This window comes from Thermobia domestica, chromosome 13 (genome assembly GCF_964235325.1).
Source record: "Thermobia domestica chromosome 13, izTheDome1.hap1.1, whole genome shotgun sequence".
In the NCBI taxonomy this organism is placed as follows: domain Eukaryota; kingdom Metazoa; phylum Arthropoda; class Insecta; order Zygentoma; family Lepismatidae; genus Thermobia; species Thermobia domestica.
The window spans coordinates 188,998,166-189,019,366 of NC_137466.1; the positions used below are offsets into that span (position 1 = coordinate 188,998,166).

At 36.6% G+C, this 21,201-nt stretch overlaps 1 protein-coding gene across 9 annotated transcripts in view; it reads right to left on the reverse strand.

Moving 5' to 3' along the window:
* Nucleotides 1–21,201, reverse strand: part of LOC145668871 (coiled-coil domain-containing protein AGAP005037-like) — a 1,021,830-nt gene that overhangs the window by 479,098 nt on the left and 521,531 nt on the right. For 3 of the 9 annotated variants that reach the window (XM_081737129.1, XM_081737127.1, XM_081737124.1), the window contains exon 1: nt 15,677–16,050. The exons of the other annotated variants lie outside the window; for them this stretch is intronic. The gene's annotated coding sequence lies outside the window, so the exon portion shown is untranslated. Of the gene's footprint in view, nt 1–15,676; nt 16,051–21,201 lie in introns of those variants that run through there. 9 annotated transcript variants of the gene reach the window in all.

The following is a 21,201-nucleotide window of genomic DNA, read 5'->3' on the forward strand; positions in this document are numbered from 1 at the left end:
GTATGATACAATAACGTCACAGATTTTCTCATGGCTAGCTTGTTAATACACTAAGTTTGTGTTTACTGGCAAGATGTGAAGTTAACAATGGATACAATATTTTAAAATATGTATTACACTAAAGATTTTCTCACTATATTCACAGCAAGTTGGGATTTTACCGTCCAGCTGGACGGTAACAGGGTCTCAGAGTAAGTGTTACGTTTTGACTCGACGTAGGGATATGGAAAGACAGGAATCAATGCCTCTAACGGGTTTGTTGTTACTGTTCTCCTCAAAGGTATCAACACTGTCCACTGACCCACATCAACTGAAGCACTTGAAAACACTGTTGCTATAATTGGCGGGTGGGTGTGTAAAGTATGTTAAATCAAAAATGAGAGAAATCGCATTTCAAAGTTCAGACATAAATCCAAAAATCGGTTTTGGGGAAAATGATTAGCTATTGTAGCTCTTCATGTTAAAAGGACTTTTTAGATTTGTCTGAAACCCAAAACCGGATTTTTGGATTTATATTTGCACTTTCAATTGCGATATGTCTAAAACACTAACTTTTGACTTAACACACTTTATCCCCCCCCCCGCCGATTATTCTTGTAAAACATTATTATGACTTATTTAAACTATTAGAAATTTCAGTAATTTCATTTTCTTTTTTAAAGTACTACTACTAGTCATACCGATTACAGGAACGCCACGTTCCTGGATACACCTCGAAATTATCATTAAAACTAATTTCTGTTGAAATGAAATATTGTTGAAAGGTGCAATCGATAAATATTAGTCCACAGATCTAGGGATGCGCACGAGTCGAGACGTCTCGAATCTCGACTCGAATTCGAGTCGAAACACACTTTGTAAAATTCCAGACGAGTCGAGACACAGTATTTTTCGACTCGAATTTTCGAGTCAAGGCTGCTCGTAAAACTCTCGACTCGACTCGAATGTATCGAAAATCTTACTATAATTTTTAATATTATTTTGAAGAAATTATTTACTCAGAAACAGCCTTGAAAGCAATTCCAGCATTTATTACTTTAAAAAGGTGCAGAACGCTAGTTAATCTTTCGAGATCAAGATTTAATTTTCAGCTCAATTAAGTTAATTAAAACTAATAACTAATGTCGTAATATTTAATTGTACTTCACAGATAATAATAATAATAATAATAATAATAATAATAATAATAATAATAATAATAATAATAATAATAATAATAATAATAATAATGATGATTATCTAGTTTGCATAAAATTATTAGGTAATTTGTGTGTGCACTTGTGGTGCCAACTCTCTCCAGCGACCTACCAAGGATCATTGCGTCCATGCCCAGATACGTCGCCGTTGTTATCCGTGCCAAAGATGGACACTGACAATTAGGTAGGTAGTCATAATGTTCTGGCTGATGTGTGTGTATATTTTGTCTGACTCGAATTTCGAGACGTCTCGTCTCGAATTTGAGTCGAGACAGAAACATATTTTACGAGTCGAGACATTTTCTCGAGGCGAGTCGAGACAGGCTAAAATCTCGACTCGACTAGACTCGTGCCCATCCCTACACCGATCACATCAAGTTGTAACATATGACACGCTTCAGTATGAACTCTCTGGCGTATAGGTTTCGAGAAAATCGATTTTTTATGATGCTAAGAAAGTATATCTTCGTTACCAATCTGATGCAGTCGATTTTCTATTCCATCAGAATAAAAAAATATTCATTTATGCAGTGTTTATGAAAATATGCACTATTAACTAACATATTGTAGACCATCAATTATTGTTCAATTTCTTCTAATAGTGATGCACACACTTTTGTAAGATTTTTTTTTTTTAGTTTAACTTTCCACACTTGTGCCCTTTAGGCTAAAGCAGACGTATGGTTAATGAAAGAGAATGACTGTGAAATTTTTTATGCTCTCCTACTGGGAATCGAAACTGAGACCACACACACTAAAGCCACACGCGCTAGCCCCAAGACCAGCGGGGAAGAATACTAATTTTAAGAGAAGCTACCATAATGTAGCATAACCAATGAGCTAAATTCTTGCAAAATTTGTATTTGTGAACATTTTCTTCTTATCGCAGCCATAAGCAGTGGCGATTTCAGAAGTTTTCACCCGCAGGGGGGAGGAAAATGAAATGAAATATTTCAGTTTAACGTTCCACGATTCTGTCCTTTAGACTAAGACAAATGATGATAAAGTGAATGATGATGGAAGAATTGGTGGAATGAGAATGTGCAAGGAAATTGGAGTACCCCAAGAAATCCCACGGACACGATGTTGTCCATCATAAACATACGTGGCCGGGGATCGAACCTCGGTTCCCACTCACCAGATTCGAGTGAGTCACAGAAGAGAGGGGCAACTTTCAGTACATGGAGGGTGCAAAGTAGTACTGCGAAAATTGCTAGCAATCCACAATAAGCATAAATGGAGGTACAGAGTGGCCCAAAAGTAAGTATACAGCTCCGTACTGACCGGTCACAACATCTTGTATAATTTACTTATTGTTACCCATACGGGTATTGACTTTCAGTTTCTTCCTTATCTGTTCTTAATTTATTTTCACTTATACCTTAAGCTTGAAACAAACCAAAGCAAATAAATTAATTATCTTAATAAATTAAAATGTCATACTTTGATCGATGCTGGTCTGTATACCTACTTTTGGGCCACTCTGTATAGCGATGGGAAGGAATTTCGTAGTTTCCCGGGCCACCCTCTGAAGCAATTACTGTTCGTATTGGAGAGCTGTGAATTGAGAGCTGGCAACATACGAAGTGGAATATTTTCGTTAAAATTAACTTTTCGGATGGTAGTCAGGGCCTAGAGCTGAATAGCACGTCAGGGTATTGCTTATACTGATAATGTCACTCTGATAGGGGATGATATGAGGACAAATAGAAAGAAACACAGAGGCTTCGTGAAATGCCTGCAGCGACATACGTTTAGAAGTAAACGCTGGGAAAACTAAGTACATGGAAATTCGCCGTGACCATAAATGATAAAGGAAATGTAATCCATAAATATTATAATTCTTCTTGAAAGTAGGGGGACAAGATTTGTGGCTGTCTCGTCTCGAAAATGTGCTGTAAAAGTGATGTATCGATTCGAAAAATGTATATTTCTCTATTGGAAGAGCAGTGTCTCGACTCGAATTTTGTTAGGAAAATCCTGTCTCGACTCGTCTCGTGCCCATATCTACTTGAAAGTAGCAAAAATTTAATAACTGCAACACTGTGCATACGTTCAAATATCCAATAATACTTTCGACAAAGCAAACACTTTCAAAAAAAAAAAAAAAAAAAAAAAAAAGGATTCAACATTAACACACCAAAACAATATCCAAGAAGAAATAAATACCGAACCGAAAGCAGTGAATTCGATGTATTATTCAGCCCAAACTATTTTCTCTTTGCGAAATTAAGCTTGAAAATTTTGAAGCTTAAGATATATAAAACAATAATCATGCCTGTTGTGCTGTATGATTGCGAAACATGGTCGCTTATTGAGGAAAAAACGTAGACTGAAAGTATTTGAGAACAATATCCTAAGACGAATATTCGGACCGAAGTGGCACGCGAATAGGGAAAGGCGAAAACTTTATATCGGGGAACTACATAATTTATATCCTTTACCTTAAGATTGTTAGGTTCAGATGGGCAGGTGATGTAGGCGGAATGGAAGAAAGTAGAAACGTTTTCAAAATTTTAAGTGGAAAACCAATCGGAAAAAAGACTATCAGGAAGACCTAAGAGCAGAAGGGAGGACAATATTAAGATGGAGATAGTAGAAACAGAAATATAAGTGGAAATTGCGTCCAGTTGGTCCTTATAAGCCGCCACTATAACTGACAGGTAAAATAGTAGTCTATGCCCTATTCCCTAGCCTAGTGGCTAGCTCGGATGTCTTTGATATACAAAGTTCCGCGTCTGATTCCCGATGGAAGATCATCGAATGGACTGTAGCGATTCAGATCCCATTTCAAACATTAGGTCTCGTCCTATATAAGCCTTCTGCTGACAAAGGACGTAAACACAAGTCTATCAACCAATGAATTAATAAAAAAAATAGTATATACGAAACTTTTAATAATCTTATGAAAACAAGCATACGATTGGCAATACTGATTTTTATATGTCGTGTTATAAAACTAATCGTTCGACTCATGATTGGGTAATTATCCATGTGTTCCACTGAATTGGTGTCAATAGCGGATCATCTACGGCAAACTGCATTCTGATATATTTTGGGGTGCCTGCTGCCTACCCATGAGGGTCAATTAATCCACACGAGAGACCGTCTGTTTATGGTATATGAACATATGTAATGTGTATGTTTTTACACAAAGCATGGACCAAAAAATAAATAAATAAATAAAAAGTTAATCATATGAGGTTCCTAATGATATTATAACGAATGGCAAACAGTAATCACATAAACAGTATGGATTCATGGTCATTAAAAAAGTAAAACTGTTCCTAAAAATAACTTTTAACTTTATCGATAAGATTTTTTAAAAAGTGAAATTACAATAAGTTCGTGTCAAACTGCTGCCAAGATATCGCTGTTAAATTACAATCAAGTGAAATAATAAAACTGTTATTTATTTATTACTCCTCTTTACCCTCAAAAAAGCTACCAATCGTTTTATTGCATTATTAAACCGAACTAAAATATTCTAAAATCTGTGAAGATGTGAATCACTAGATGTTGGATGACACACCACCTGCATGATGCACTGTCAACACTGATTCGAAACGCCATTTTTGTACTTTTGTGGACTGCAAATCTCAACTTCTAAATTCAAAAATGAAATGAAATGAAATCTTTAAGCTTTATGTCCCACGGTTATGCCAGTTAGGATAAAAGAAACGGTGATGAGGGGAAATACACGAAATGGTGGAATGAAGAAAGTGGGAGAAAACGGAAGAGCCCCGAAAAATCCACATACACGGTGTTTGTCCACCACAAAACTCATTTAGCGTGAGCTGGGATCGAACCACGGACCCCATGCACCAGAAGTGAACGCTCTAGTATTGAGCCACCGCGGCCCTTTGTAAATTCAAGTTTCTCCCACATTGTTCTATGGTCTTAGAAAATTCCGTGAACCAGTCAGAAATCATATGCGTTAACCATTCTGAAATCAAGTTAAATTTGTTGATTACATTAATTTTACGTCTCATGGTTATGTCCTGTGTCAATTGAGTGGAATGAGGATGTGGGAGGAAAAGGGATATCCTCGATAAAACATGTTTTGCATTAGTCCTTCATGTTTCATGTCGTAAGAATATATATATTGTATATATATTTGGAGGGGCTGTAGGAACACTTTCTTTGACAGCGAAATCCTGAAGTGGATTCTTAAGAAATATTCATCTTTGTCAGATTAGGATTCCCTTGCTTATCAAATTTTTAGCATAATTCTTTGTCCAGACCACTCTTTCCTACGTGCTTTGTTATACGTTCCAGACTAATCTTCAGAAGGAAAAAAAAAATCGAGACTGGATAATCGTTGAAAAGCTGGTGTGTATAACTCTGTTGGAAAGCCTTTTCAAAGTCTAATGAAGTCTTCGTGGAAACAGTGACATGGAAAATTGAATCTCTTTGTTACCGAAGATTGCATCCCTCAAGTTATGAATTGTAATCTTAGGCTCGGTAGAATTTGTAACAGCTGGGAGGAAAACTCCTATTATGTAGTGTAGCATCAGTTCCTTGGCAGTGAGAATATGATAACCCGGAGGTATATATATATATAGATAAAGTAGAATGCTTCCCTTTGGACTGTTTAGAATAAACAGGGTGATTCAAAAGTAAGACAAACTGGTTGTATATTTTGTATAACACCATTTCTTCTCTCTGCAATGAATGTTACTCATTTTTCATTCTCAGAAACCGTATATCTGTACAGATATACATCTTGACAGCTTTAAAGGGCTCTTTCCCCAACCACTGCTTCTTTTCACCCCCACAACTCTCGGTTAGTACTCGCAATCGTGTAAGCTGTCACTGCTCTCAGTGTTGCTGTACCTCCGATCCACTTGTGCAGTTAAAGTTCGGCAAAATAAGGAGAAAGCTTTCCTTCCTATTTTCAGTTAACAACAACAAAAATTAAAAAAAAAAAATATATTTCAACTAGAAAAAAGGAAAGAAAGAAAAGGAATCGAGGCAACATTGGTTTTTAGCCAGAAGGGATAATAAATTTCTACCACGTGTCGCGAAGACTAATAAGGAAAGGTCCAGAGGGGTGAAGAGGGTTTTTAGGATTCCTGGAAAAAGAGTCCTCTCTTTCTGTCCCATGCTGTACATGGTAACATGTTCATATAGTTAAATATTTACATGGCATTATGTTAACATTCGCACTGTCTAGGTACTTTTTGTAACGCGGACTATCAAGGGGGGGGGTCATTTTGCACCCACCTGTTAAGAAGATTAAAATATATCTCGCTAACGAAACAAATTTCTCCCAAAACTCTAGTGACTGAAGTGAACTATACATGGAGTAAGACTATCCCCAAATTCAGAAAAGACTAGATACAGCTATCTAGAAGTGACTCTTCTAAATGTCAATCACTCTCCTACCAACGGAGAGGGGGAGGGGTACTTTCTAGCCATCAACTAAAAATATCAAATTTATGAGACGTTCAATTTGAACCACCGTAAGGTATATGGTTTAGTTAAACATATTGAGCAATAACTTTTTTTTTTTTTTGCAATTTTAAAGAAACGATTAGACGCGTAAATACAAAAAAAAAAAAAAAAAAACACTGATGGGCACAGTCTTTCCTCTCCTTGTTGGTAGTGCGAGGGTTAATGCTCTCATGACTTTATGTGCGTTATAGACTCTAATTAAAATAACATATGAATTTCCCTATCATTACATTATGTTAATCGGATTACTCCTATTCTGTATATTATTATAGTTCTCCATCTATCAAACACACAATACACAGGAATGCAGAACATAGTTATTAGCAAAACTTGGAATTAAAAGATGGCGCAGTCCTCCCAAATGGATGTAATTTTTGCGGAGAAACTTGGCCCAGCAACGGAGGTCACCTTTCCCATATGCGATTGCACAAGAGAAACCAAGGTTCGTCGGTAAGATATGAGGAAACATAGAATCACAGTGTAAGGCAGAGCTTTGTAACCTTAACGTAAGTTTTAAATAAAATTTTCAACTTAACCACGCCACTCATGTAAATAAAAGTGAAACATTTGATATCCACTGAATGGTGTATTTGAATATTCTGCGAAAATCTAATACAACGTAGAATGAGACAAAATGGAATAACGTTTGTACTACAAAATTTCAAGTTCGTTTGTATTTAAGTTCATTCTTCACCTGGGGCCGCGGTGGGTCAGTGGTAGAGCGTTCACCTCTGGTGCTTGGGGTCCCGGATTCGATCCCAGCTCCCGCCAAGTGAACTTTGTGGTGGACAAACACCGTGTGCATGGGTTTTCTCGGGGTTCTCCCGTTTCCTCCCACTTTCTTCATTCCACCATTTCATTCATTACGCATCATCACTGTCTCCTTTAGCCTAACCGACATAACCGTGGGACGTAAAACTCCAAGATTTCATTTCTCTCCATGGACTCATAAAACAATTTTAGAGTTTAGCTCACGATTCTCTGCCGCGATTCTAACTCTTTTTTGCCGTCAACCGCGGCTGAGATTCGTGAGCCAAGCTTCTACCAACGAATGAGAATATTAAATAATTCTGTCAGCTGATAACCAATCATGCAATTTATCCTTCAATATAAATAATCAAGAATAACAAATGGGGTTGGGATCAACCCGGTTGATTTGTTAAGTACCTTCATAAGATTTGCACATAGTAATTGAATATTACGAGATAACTCAAAAATTATCCGCAATTTTGATATGACTCTTCTTACATTGTTCACGCTGACATCTGTCTTCGTTTATTTTATTGTTATGCTGTTGTGGTCATGATATGAAAGTTTGATCCTAATTCCTCCATTTGTCTTCCTTTTGTTTTATTGTTATGCTGTTCTGGTCACGCTATAAAAGTTTGATCCTAATTTCTCCATTTGTCTTCCTTTTGTTTATTGTTATGCTGTTCTGGTCATGCTATGAAAGTTTGATCCTAATTCCTCCATTTGTCTTCCTTTTGTTTTATTGTTATGCTGTTCTGGTCACGCTATGAAAGTTTGATCCTAATTTCTCCATTTGTCTTCCTTTTGTTTATTGTTATGCTGTTGTGGTCATGATATGAAAGTTTGATCCTAATTCCTCCATTTGTCTTCCTTTTGTTTTATTGTTATGCTGTTCTGGTCACGCTATGAAAGTTTGATCCTAATTTCTCCATTTGTCTTCCTTTTGTTTATTGTTATGCTGTTGTGGTCATGATATGAAAGTTTGATCCTAATTCCTCCATTTGTCTTCCTTTTGTTTTATTGTTATGCTGTTCTGGTCACGCTATGAAAGTTTGATCCTAATTCCTCCATTTGTCTTCCTTTTGTTTTATTGTTATGCTGTTCTGGTCATGCTATGAAAGTTTGATCCTAATTTCTCCATTTGTCTTCCTTTTGTTTATTGTTATGCTGTTCTGGTCATGCTATGATAGTTTGATCCTAATTCCTCCATTTGTCTTCCTTTTGTTTTATTGTTATGCTGTTCTGGTCACGCTATGAAAGTTTGATCCTAATTCCTCCATTTGTCTTCCTTTTGTTTTATTGTTATGCTGTTCTGGTCATGCTTTGAAAGTTTGATCCTAATTCCTTCATTTGTCTTCTTTTCGTTGCAGATAGATCATGGCCGCTCCATTTGAAGTTTGCATCAAAGAGGAACAAGGAACAAGCAGTGATCCAGTTTTTGTGGTCGGAAGGTGTATCAGGGGTCCGCAATTCACCAAAGACTTCCGGCACAATACAGGAATAGTGTTTTGCTACAACGGTGTGTCTATGAATGGATTGAAAAAGCAAAAAATAGTCACGCAAAGTGTTACGCACGAGGAAGGAACCGGACGAGCATCTACAGCCACAAATGATTACAACATTGCGCGTGCATGCGTGACACGGTTCTGTTAGACAGACGAGTAACTAATTATTGATGAACTGGCACTTCATCTGGAAATGAAGGGTCTTAACTACGGTGAAATTAAAATTCCGCTAATTTTACAGTTTTTCTGTGATATCTTCAAAACAAATAAAAATATTCGTAAAACAGAAATGTAGTGAACTAGACAATACTATTTTGCATGCGGTACCTTCACCATAATTCACCTATTTGCTTTTGGTATGCCACTATTTACAGAACCCCCCAAAAATGTTAAATCTATCTACAGTTGCAAATCGAAAGCAGATAGATCAGTGGCAATAACGGTATCACATGAAAAATCGTATTATCTAGTTCACTACGTTTCTGCTTTTTGAATATTTTTTATTTGTTTTGAAGATATTACAGAAAAACTGTAAAATTAGCGGTAGTTTAATTTCACTGTAGTGTGAAGACCCTTAAAGTGAAGGACGCGATGTATGCGTGGCTTGCTGCTCAACCGAAAATCTTCTTTTCTGAGGGAATCAGGAAGCTTGTGCAACGATGAACCAAGTATTTTGAAAAGTAAGGGGACTAACTGAAAAATGATGTTAAGGTGAGTTTCTTAGGTATATTGCAAGAAAAAAAAAGTTATAGCTACATTGCGAATAGTTTTTGAGTTACCCTCGTATTACTGTAAACGAAGGAATATTTTGGAGCGACATTTTGTTATGTTAAAGTTTTTTTTTTTTTTTTTTTTTTTTTTTGTAGTTTATATCATTGTTTTGTATTACAGTTAGTTTATATTTCACTGAATTTTATGTTGTTCCTATCCTTTCCAGATCATTTCATTTTCAAAACCTAATACTAATAATGTTTTTTTTCAAACAATACATAATACTTCCTGATCAGGGGTAAAAGTGAGAAGGAACGCGGGTGGATATCGTTACCTCATTTAAAAAAAAAAAATACCTATGGCGTCTCCCCATTTCCTTAAAACAAACAAAAAAAAAATACAATGGGCAAAGATAGGCACGTGCAACGGCGTGATGTCATGCGTCCCTCTACCTTTTCAGATCCACTTTTACCCCTGTTCCTGATTTAAACCGAAGAACTGAAACCAAGATGTGCATGTTTTCTTTTAATAGTCTTTTAATGTGAAGAAATATGGTACTAAAGATAGAAATCAAGAATTTAAACCATATACATTTTTTTTTTTTTTTTTTTTGAGCGGGTGAATATTCATGCAGGATGATCAGCTTGTAACATAATCCAGTTCAATTAGAACTAACAAAAGCACAATCTTCAGTTCCTGTCTACGTACCACCATTGTCTACAACGCTATTCCCTACATCCTGCTCAAGTGTCTGTATCCTGGTTAAAGAATGCTCCGTTTTTTTTTCTAACCCCCACATGTCTTCTCGAGTCCTGTTGTCTTCCCTTTTTCTTCAGACCTTCTTTTTATGTATATAAATATAAGGTTTAGTTCTTTCTATATATAGAGAACTATGTAGGGTGGGTGTGTCTGTGACTTGCGAGTCTAGTAGGGATGTAATGCGCCTGTTCTCGTGACCACAGGAATGGGATTTTACAGATTTTGTTTAAAGAATAGAATAATGCTAACAATATTAGCTTGATTTCTTACCTGAACTACACGAATCGTTCATTAGCAGTATTTTGACTAGGATTGTGCATCAAATGCGACGAGACAGAATCTTCGTGACGAGATTCTAGATACGAGACAGCAGGGTGCAATTTTGAGACGGCACACGATCAATCCACAGTCTCGGGTGTATCCGTTAATTCGGGCACCATTCGGAAGGTCACTTAACAGAAATAGATAAATCTATATACATCCCCGTTGTGAGGTAACCTCAGGTGGTGGAAGTCATTTGCTTTAATACAGTTCAATAATTTAATATTCTCCTTTCCCTCATTTTCCTTCCACCATATCAGTATTGGCTCTTGAAGGAACTTGGAGTAGGTAGGTTTATCGCTAAGAAAAACATGCCTTATGTACTGATTCTGTTTACAATAATTAGTATATTACGTGTATCTATCTAAATAAAAATGAATGTGACTATGTTTGTGACTTAATAACTCTTGAACCACCCGACTGACCTCGATCAAATTTTCAATATAGATGAGGTTCGGGCCTGGGATGGCTTCTATCTTTTCACTTTGACGGTAGAACTTAGGTGAGGGGGAAGGGATATATATATATATATATATATATATATATATATATATATATATATATATATATATATATATATATATATATATATATATATATATAAAATGATCGAAAATGACCGATATTAGTGTCGAATCCATAGTTTTCGGGGCGCTGAGATGAACAGTGACACTTTCTACGCCGTTTAAATCAAAATTTAGTCCCGCAGCTTGGAGATGGGGGAGAGAGAAGATATATATAAAAATCATCGAAAATGACCGATATTAGTGCCGAATCGATTGTTTTTGGTCTCGCTAAGACGAATAGTGACACTTCCGATCCCATTTAAATTCAAATTCACCCCTGCAACTTGAAGGACGGGGAGGGGATCATATCGAAATGATCGAAATAGCCGATATCAGACGACGCTTCAGGAGGAGTCTAATAGTAAAAAGTGACTACTAGTGAGCAACCGAACATCTTATATATATATATATATATAATTTAAATTTTCAACCAGAGAAGAAAGTAATTGACTCTCATATCTACTTCCAAATCTTTTATTTCTTAAAAAGGAATAATAATAATAATAATAATAATAATAATAATAATAATAATAATAATAATAATAATAATAATAATAATGCAAACCAATGGAAATGAAAGTTTGAATTATTTTCACACCTAGTCGAATAATAGGTAAGCAGCTTTAGCTACATATAATCTGTCGGGTTGATCTCCAGTGTGGGAAAATAGCATTTGGTAAGATTTAATTGTCAAACTACCTAAATTAAAAGATAGTGAATTCCTGTCTAGAAAGTCAAATTTATAATAGCACTGACAGTCAATACGCTAACCGACTTTGCCTAACTACACATTCTTTCTATGGTCGGTCATAGCTCTGAGACTACAGAATTTGTAAGATAGCTGAAACACCAGGCGTTGCACGGGAAGAGTAAGGTTTACACACAATATTTGAAAATAAAAAAATGAGTATAGTAAATAATGAAGAGCAATCCCTTCGGCGTTGATCCTGTCAGAAAATAAAGAACTGACAAATAAATAACCATGAGAACCGCTGGATTAAACTTGGACTTAAATGTCATTGGTAAGTCACTAATCAGTTTAGCGACTTCGAAAACTATAGATTCGAGACTAATCTTGGTCATTTTGGATATTTTAATTTTTCACTCACTGTCATCCCCCCACTCCATGCCAATGAGACTGAACTTGGACTTAGATGCTATCGGAAGTGTCACTATTCATCTCAGCGACCACCCAAAAAATTATGGATTCGACGCTAATATTGGTCGTTTTCGATTATTTTTACATGTCATCCCTTCCCACTCCTTCTAAGGATATCTTACCCCCGCAATATTTCTTTCCAAGATCTTAAGTCATATGAGTACTATGTCAACTTATTTTTAGAAGTGAAATTACACACCGAGTTAAATTTTTCTAACATGAGAAATTCGTGAGATATTTCACTGTTTTTACATTAAATTTTATACCAGTCTTGTCCTTTGAAGCTCCCTTCTTCCCTTCAGGATACGATCTCTCCCAAACTATAGTCTCTTCGATAGACTCATTTTGAAGTATGCTAACAGTAACTCGACAGTGTGGATTTGTATACCAGATAAACATACAAACATTCAATTTTATACCTATATTTTAATTTTATACCAATGGATGTTAAATTGATGCCATACGCACTTTCATTAAATAACTGTTACGCCAGTTCATTATTAAAACAATTTAAGTGAACTTTAAATACATTAATGCAGAAGGAGATTATGTGACTTTTTAAAAAACAAAATAATCCGACTGAGGTAATATATATATAATTAACCTTTTTTATTGAAAGATTTATTTTAAAACTCATTATGATCACGGGTGCACGCACGGTGGGGAGGTCCACTGGGTCCAAATCCCCAAAACTTCCTAACTCAACATACATTGAGAAAAAAACAAATTGTAGGTGGCGTACTTAAAAAGATACGTTACATGCGTAATTCCTGTAGTTTTTGGACTTAACGTACAGCAGACATATAACTGAAAACGCATGTTTTATAATACTTTCTGTATAAGTGTTCCATCTATACGTACTTCCTGTATGAAACAATGTAGGCGATCAGGATCTCACATACAAATGGACGTATATAACATATAGCTGACGAAGGTAACATAAGTATATGCATGTGATATACGGATGTCAGACATCCTGCAACGGCATGATGTGACATCTAAGGGCAGTGCCTATGTAGCATACGGATAACGTATGCTCCGTACTGATTTCTATAGTAAGCAAGAGGATACCGTATATTTGTACAATATACCGCTGTCCGGAGAACGGATTTTTCTCTGTGTACATTTGTACACTTCTCAATACAACTATACTTGTTTAACACAGAAATAATAGAGGTGAAAGTATTTTACAGTTACTTATAGTCTTTTCGGGTAAAAAATAATACTACATAGACGTATGGCTTCCGGGGGGGATCCAGGACCGAATTTTTTTTTGGGGGGGGGCGGTGGATTGTAATACTGCTACTTAGAGCTACTTTTAAGAGCTTCAAACTCTGGGATGGTTTTTATTTATATATAAAATTTAAAAAAAAACTTTCCTCTTCGGGGGGGGGGGGGATTGCTCCCCTGGATCCACCACTGAATGGCGTGTAGTATTGGAACCACCTCTCCAACGCTTGGATTCCTCCCAACAAAAACTTGTGGGTGTGCGCCTGATTTTGGTCGATGTTAAATAACAGTACTTTCGGTTTCCTCCATTACATATAATAAAAAGAAACATTACCACTTCAATTTTTACACAAATTCTAATCATTGCATTACAATAGAAAGACAAGCCTAAAATTACTGAAACTCTGTTCAAAATTATATGCATATTATGTATCATAGCTACAGAATTTTTGTTTCTATTTCTTTGAAGTTTAACGTGTCTCTTCTGTTCCGAAGCTCTACACTTTAACTGAGATCCAAATTACTTGTAGCTACTCCCACCGGAACCGAACTTAGGATTTCTCTCACCAAAAAGGAAGAATGGCAAGTATTTCGCATAGAAAGACTGTCAAAGTAAGGTACTACGAAAATACTAGTTAGGAAAATTAGTACATATTTTGGTTTTATGGTGGAGATTTAGTTTTAGTTAAAAGATTACAGCTTTTACGTGAGTATATTCATTAAAAAAAATGTGGGCCGAGCTCAGAGGCGGTTCGTGAACGAAAAATTACAGCTTTTTCGCTTAAAACTAAAAGAAAACTTCAATGTACTAACTGTTGTATACAACAATTAATACATACCACCAATTAGATAACCTTTATTCGCTTAGTTTCAAAGTATGAGACTTTAATTTTTAACAGTGGGAACGGTGTCTCAGTGGTAGGGTCAAGGGCGCCCATCAGGGGGGAGGGCAAGAGGGGACGTTCGCCCCCCCCCCCTTAGAGGAAATTATACTTCGGAAGATCGAAAACCCAATAGAATTTTTAGAATAGTTACAGCAAAATTCGCAACTATATTTGATATGTCTCTTATACTTGCCCCCCCTCTGGAAACCACAACATGGGCGCCCTTTGGTAGGGCGCTTACCTCCGGTGCGTAGGTTTTCTGGTTTGATCCCCAGTCAAGTAAGTTTGCAGTAGACAACATTGTTTTCATGGGTTTTGTCAGAGTACTTCCGTTTCCTTCCACATTCTCATTCCACCAATTCTTCCATTATCATTCACTTGCTTCAATAATCGTCTCCCTTAGCTTAAAGGACATAACCATGAAACGTTAAACTAAAAGATTTCATTTTCTAATTATTAACACCTCCTTCGCGACCGGCCTCTGGACAAGCTGGGATGAACTATTAGAGAAAATTATACCTAATCAGTGGCGATTCTTGAGGGAAGTTACACGAATAAAAATTTAAATGCTATATCGCTACAAGCTTAAATAAGAAAGCTTACATTATATACTAATTTCTGTATGCAGATTTCCGAAGCTGTATGAACATTTCTTTCCTTAGCTTGTAGCAATATAATAATATTTTTACCTATGTGACTCCCCTCAAGAGCCGTTCCTGAAAATACAGGATTGATCGAATCCCTTAAAAATGGAACATATTTTCCGTTAGAATAATGTTATTGTTAACTTGAGATGTAATGTTGAATAATATAGGTAACATACGTTATGTTATTAAGCTGATGTCACACGGATAATATTATTCTTCAGATTAATATAGCAAAAAAAAAAAAAAAAAAAAAAAAAAGATACTTTCCGAAAGGGTGGGACTGGCATATGTAACAGTTAATACGATAGATGCTTCCGTTTGAGATATTTCGTCCAACGGGAAAATACAAAACTTTGTGCACTAATATAGGCAAAAAGATTGAGTTTAACTGAAAAATTTTTAGAAAAACAAATAATTTTTATTTAATTTAAAAATTCAGAGGGAAAAAATATATGGGAAACTTGCCAAAAATGTTTACTCTACTTACTTACATCGATAAGGATCGCCAACTTGCGCTTTCTCCGATACTTATACAGACTCACATCTTGCTTGCCTTTTCGATCCAAACGAGATTCACAAAACTGGAACTTGGGGAAGTCCAGAGACGTTAATTTCGAGAAATATGAGAAAAACACTGAGCTTATATAACCTCTGTTACGAATCGACTCATAACGAAACAACACTCTCACATCGTCACCACTGTTTTCAGTACTTGTTCACAAGCAGAATCATCTCAGAAGAGAGGCTTGGAAAAAAAAAAGTAACATTTTCCCATAGATCACATCATATCACATACGTTTGTCACACATTCCACAGGGACACACTCACACACACGTTGTGTTTCCATGACGACCATCTTACGAATCTGCACTGCTTGCTTGCCGCTCCAAGCTCCCAGAAATGCCCTGCCCTACTCGTCAGTGTTGCAGACCGCACGCACAAACAATTTCAGCGTTTCTGAAATGAATTAATCGTGGTGTGGGTGGGTTAACTCTAAAGAGCGACGCATTCCTACGCACTAAGTAGGGAAAAGGTTAACATTACGCCAACTACTGCAGTAGGAGACGGGGAAGTCTACGATCACTTGACAGAACAAAAGTAATAAGAGGATTACTTGTGGAAAGCGAGAAGGATAGAAAATGCAGGGTCTTGATATCCCCACGATAAATGATGTACCGCAGGGACGTACAGAGAGCTGGATCCAGGGGGTCTGAACCCCCGAAATCCCGACTTATCTGTAAATTTAGTCTAATTTTAGAAGTGATATTACAAATCCACCCCGAAGCCCCGAAAAGTTTTGGACCCCTCCCGAAATAAATTCCTGCGTATGTGTCTGATACTCCCTAAATTTCCCGTTTATGTTTTCTTTTCCTCCCAAAAGAAAAGAATGTAATAGTTACTCATTTGTTCTGACACCAAATACCATCTTCTAGTCCCCCTGTATACGCCCTTAGTTAAACCATATTTCTCTTGAATAACACAGCCACACGCGAAAAATAAAAGTGGTGTGCACTGGACCCCAGGATATGGATTCAATGTATTTTGTTACACAGAATCCAAATTTCGAAACCCCAGGACAATCGACCCCACGATATGGATTCGATGTATTTTGTTACACAGAATCCAAATTTCGAAACCCCAGGACAATCGACCCCAGGATATGGATTCGATGTATTTTGTTACACAGAATCCAAATTTCGAAACCCCAGGACAATCGACCCCAGGGTATGTATTCAATATATTTTTTTTTTACACAGAATCCAAATTTCGAAACCCCAGGACAATCGACCCCAGGATATGGATTCGATGTATTTTGTTACACAGAATCCAAATTTCGAAACCCCAAGACGATCAACCGTCTTTCTTTTTCCTTTTTTGTTATGGGCGAAAAACTTGAGCGATAGGGAGGATACATGTAAGACAGCTATACAAAAAAAAAAAAAAAAAAAGTACAACGGACCTCAAGGTAATGAATTCGATGTATTTTGTTACACAGGATCCAAATATCGAAACCCTAGGACAACTGACCATGTCAATTTTGTTTTATGAGCGAAAAACATTTGTCCTTCCTATCAAAAAATCGCTCAATTTTTTTGCCCATAAAAAATTGACACGTTCAATCGCCCTGGGGTTTTGAAATTTGGATTCTGTGTAACAAAATGCATCGAATCCCTACTCTGCGATCCCGTGCACAGAACTTTTATTTTTGTGTGTATGGCTGCGTAATTAAACTGGCGCTCACCTTTCGTGCACAGGGTTCCGGGTACGATTCCAGGTGAGACAGCGTAGAAATTTCAACACATTACTCTGGTTCATATTCCACCATAAACTGTAGGCCCACGCAGGCACGTAGCCAGGATTTCGTAATAGGGGGGGTCCGAGACATGAAATACTGTGGTTATTACATCAGGGTTCGATTATTCTAAATTATTTTACTGGTAACATATGGTTCGTTTAGTCAGGATTTCGTAATGAAGGGGGGGGGGGATTTGGCACGAGATATTGTTGGTATCACAACAGGGGCTTGATCAATTTAAACTATTTTAATAGCAACATATATTAGTTTGTTAAGACTTTAAAATTAGGACATGTTAATAAGTATTTTAGTAACAAACTATGAAGAAATCTCGAATAAAAGAATATTAGAACAAAAGATTTGACATGAAAATGAAATGAAATCTTTAAGTTTTACGCCCCACGTCTATGCCGGTTAGGCTCAAGGAGACGGTGATGATGAGAGATGAGTGAAAGGATAGAATGAAGAAAGTGGAAGGAAACGGGACAACCCCGAGAAAACCTACTAGCACGGTGTTTGTCCACCACGAAGTCCACACGGCGCGTGCTGCTACCGAACCAGGGACCCCAAGCGCCGGAGGTGAACACTGAGCCACCGCCACCCCCCCCCCAAGAAAAAGAGATTTTTAAAAAAAGATTTTACAATATCTACGTTCCTTCTTCTGTTCATCCAAATATAACAATTTTCTTTTCATTATGATCTCAACTATTTAAAAAAAGTACGTATCCAATAATGTCTTGTAAAATATTTTATTATATCTGGGTTCCTTTCTCTGTTGAATCAAATGTTACTAGAACTTTCTTTCCACATAACTTTTTTTTTATTATTATTTTGTCAACTGCTGTCTGTTCCAAATGACAAGTTAAAGGAGCAGAAAACTGTTTCTCAAATAACATGTTTGATACTGCAGAGAAGTGATGATGAAAAATTATTTTTATTTTTAGCTTTTTTTATTTTTAACAGTGATTTTTCCTATTACTTGTTTCTTTTTGTTTCATCCTTCCTTAATTTTTTTTATTTCTGGTCTCGAAGGGGGGGGTCCGGACCCCCCGGACCCACCCCTTGGCTACGTGCCTGGCCCACGTCTCACATGGCTTCCGTGCTCGAAAAGAACGCTCAACTCCAACCAACTGGAGGTACATCGTGACTCAGTGGCAGAGCGCTTACCTCTCGTATGTGGAGTCTTTAGTTCGATCCCCGGCCAAGTAAGTTTGTGGTGGACAACATCGTGTTCATGAGTTTTCTCCTTTTCTCCGATATTCTCATTCCACCAATTTTTCCATCCTTATTCACTTGTCTTAATCATCCGCCTCTCTTAGTCCAAAGGACATAATTGAGGCACGTTAGACTTAAAGATTTCATTTCATTTATTTTTTTCAAAGCAACCAATCTTGAAACAATTACATTACCTTTACGCAAAATATTAACTGTTAACTCGATTTCTCTATGATACAATAGTTGTCTCATTTCGGAAAGATGTTGTGAAAGTGAGATCTCTATTAGAAAACCGCCTCGGAAAGTGTTTCTATTAAAAAACTGTCTGACAAAATATGTTTCTATTAGACTGACTGTCCCATCTCGTACACCATCACAAAAATGGACTGAGTCTCGTATCATCTTTCTGGAAATCATATTGTTAATGGTTTCAACCAATTTCCCTCGATACCACTATAGCAGGCACGTACGCAGGCATTTATTTCCGGAGAGGTACAAAGCTTTTCGGGGGGTCAAAATTCAATATGAAGATAAATTATATTAAAATGTGTAAAATGACCCTTATACTAAATTTGGAGAAAATTCTGGATTTTGGAAGCTCCGGACTCCCACGACCCACCCCTGGGTAAGTCCCTGCCCTATAGTGTTTTCCACAAGACAAAAAATTGTTCGTCTTGTCTTGATTCTCGTTTCGAAAACTAGACAAAAATTGTATTTTTAAATCGAGACGTGACGTGAAACATGGCAATTCTCGTTTTGCTTTCGAGACGAGATTTCTCATCCCATTTCAACATTAATACCCTAAAATACAACTGATCCACTTTTAGTCAACTACTCCTTTATGGGTACCACTGGAAAGAGTATGCAACGATAAGTAGGATAAAAGATATGAATAACTAATCAAGGTGCATTACTGTTTATGCCGCTAACGACACCTAATGTATGGGTACGAGACAGATGCAAGGGTTACAAACATATTGGTTGGAAAGCCAACAGGAAATTTGCCTTTGGGTGGTCTTAGAAGGATTTTTGATTTGATTTGAATTTAGCGCCCTTTCAGTAGCGAGGCTATATGAGACGTGGACTACCGCTTAAAACGTGGGATCCAAACCACATGAGCTTTCACCGGGAATCAAATACGGGTCTCCCACACCAAAAGCTCGTTCACTAACCACTTAGCCACAAGGGAGCTCTAGTCTCAGAAGAAAATCGGAGAACGAAACATACACGGTGTTATGGAAATACACTGACAAACTTCGTATACATATTCAAGGCCTCAATACAAGACAAAAAGTTTAAGTGTGCATTGGTCGAAAATGTCTAACTAGGGAGAAAGAGCCAATTTAATGTAATTAGTGGAATTGGTCTTAGTGGTTTCACTGAATAAAGCTCACAAACTTCGCATACGTATTCAGGACCTGAAGGAAAAAGAAAATTTTATCTACGACTTTGGTGTGAAACACCTAATTACGGAACTGAGGCCAATTTACAGTAATCCATTCTACAAACAAATCGACTAGTTACTTTAAATTGGCCATACTTTTGTAATTAGATGTTTCCGATCAAACTCACAGATAATGCTTTTTTTGTATTGAAGTCGTGAACATGTTTGCGAAATTCATCATCGTATTATTCAGTTTAGCCATCCTGCGATCAGTCCCAATAATGACTTTAAATTAGCCCTACAGCTAGCCGTTTCCGACCAAATTCGCAGATAAACTTTTCCTTTACACTAAGGTTCTGAATACTTCTGTAAAGTTTATCGATTTATTTCCGAAATATTCTGTAGAAGAGATCATCTGACGGAAGTAGACCATAACAATTCTGATTAGATTGGATTAATCTAGTATTTTCTAATCGCCGTTTTGTGCAGCACCATGAGATGTTCGTGAAAGTTTAGAATTTAAAAATAAACTTTATGACATCCAGAAGTCTAGACTTTACACGCCACACTTTATTTATTTATTTATTTATTTATTTATTTATTTATTTATTTATTTATTATTACCATGAAGCCGTTCAGGCCCATAACTAGCCCGATTTCTTAATTGGAAGAGGAAACACAAAAGCATCAAGAAACACCACAAAACTGTATTATTTATGAAATTTGCTAAGAATATACTGCAGTGATGAATATCTATTACGGTACACAAATCCCAGGCTACGAATGTTCACCATTAGCATAAATATATCTTTTAAAAAAAGAAAAGAAAAGAAAGAAAGAAAGAAATGCAGAAATAAGTAAAATGTGCTAAACTGAATATAATTTGGTAAATAAAATGGCAACAGTTTCATATCTGATTTTTAGTCTTTTAAAAATTATCCACAATGTTCTGTTTTTGGATGAAAAAAATAAAGCGGGCAACCGTCACTTTAACCCGTCCCTGCCTGAAGCCGTTTTCAGTCAACGGCAGCAACATTATGATTTCCAAGTCAACCTTATTTAACCATGTTGCAATGTGATGGGAACTAAGTAAACAGCATCGTCAGACATAAAAAGGTTGG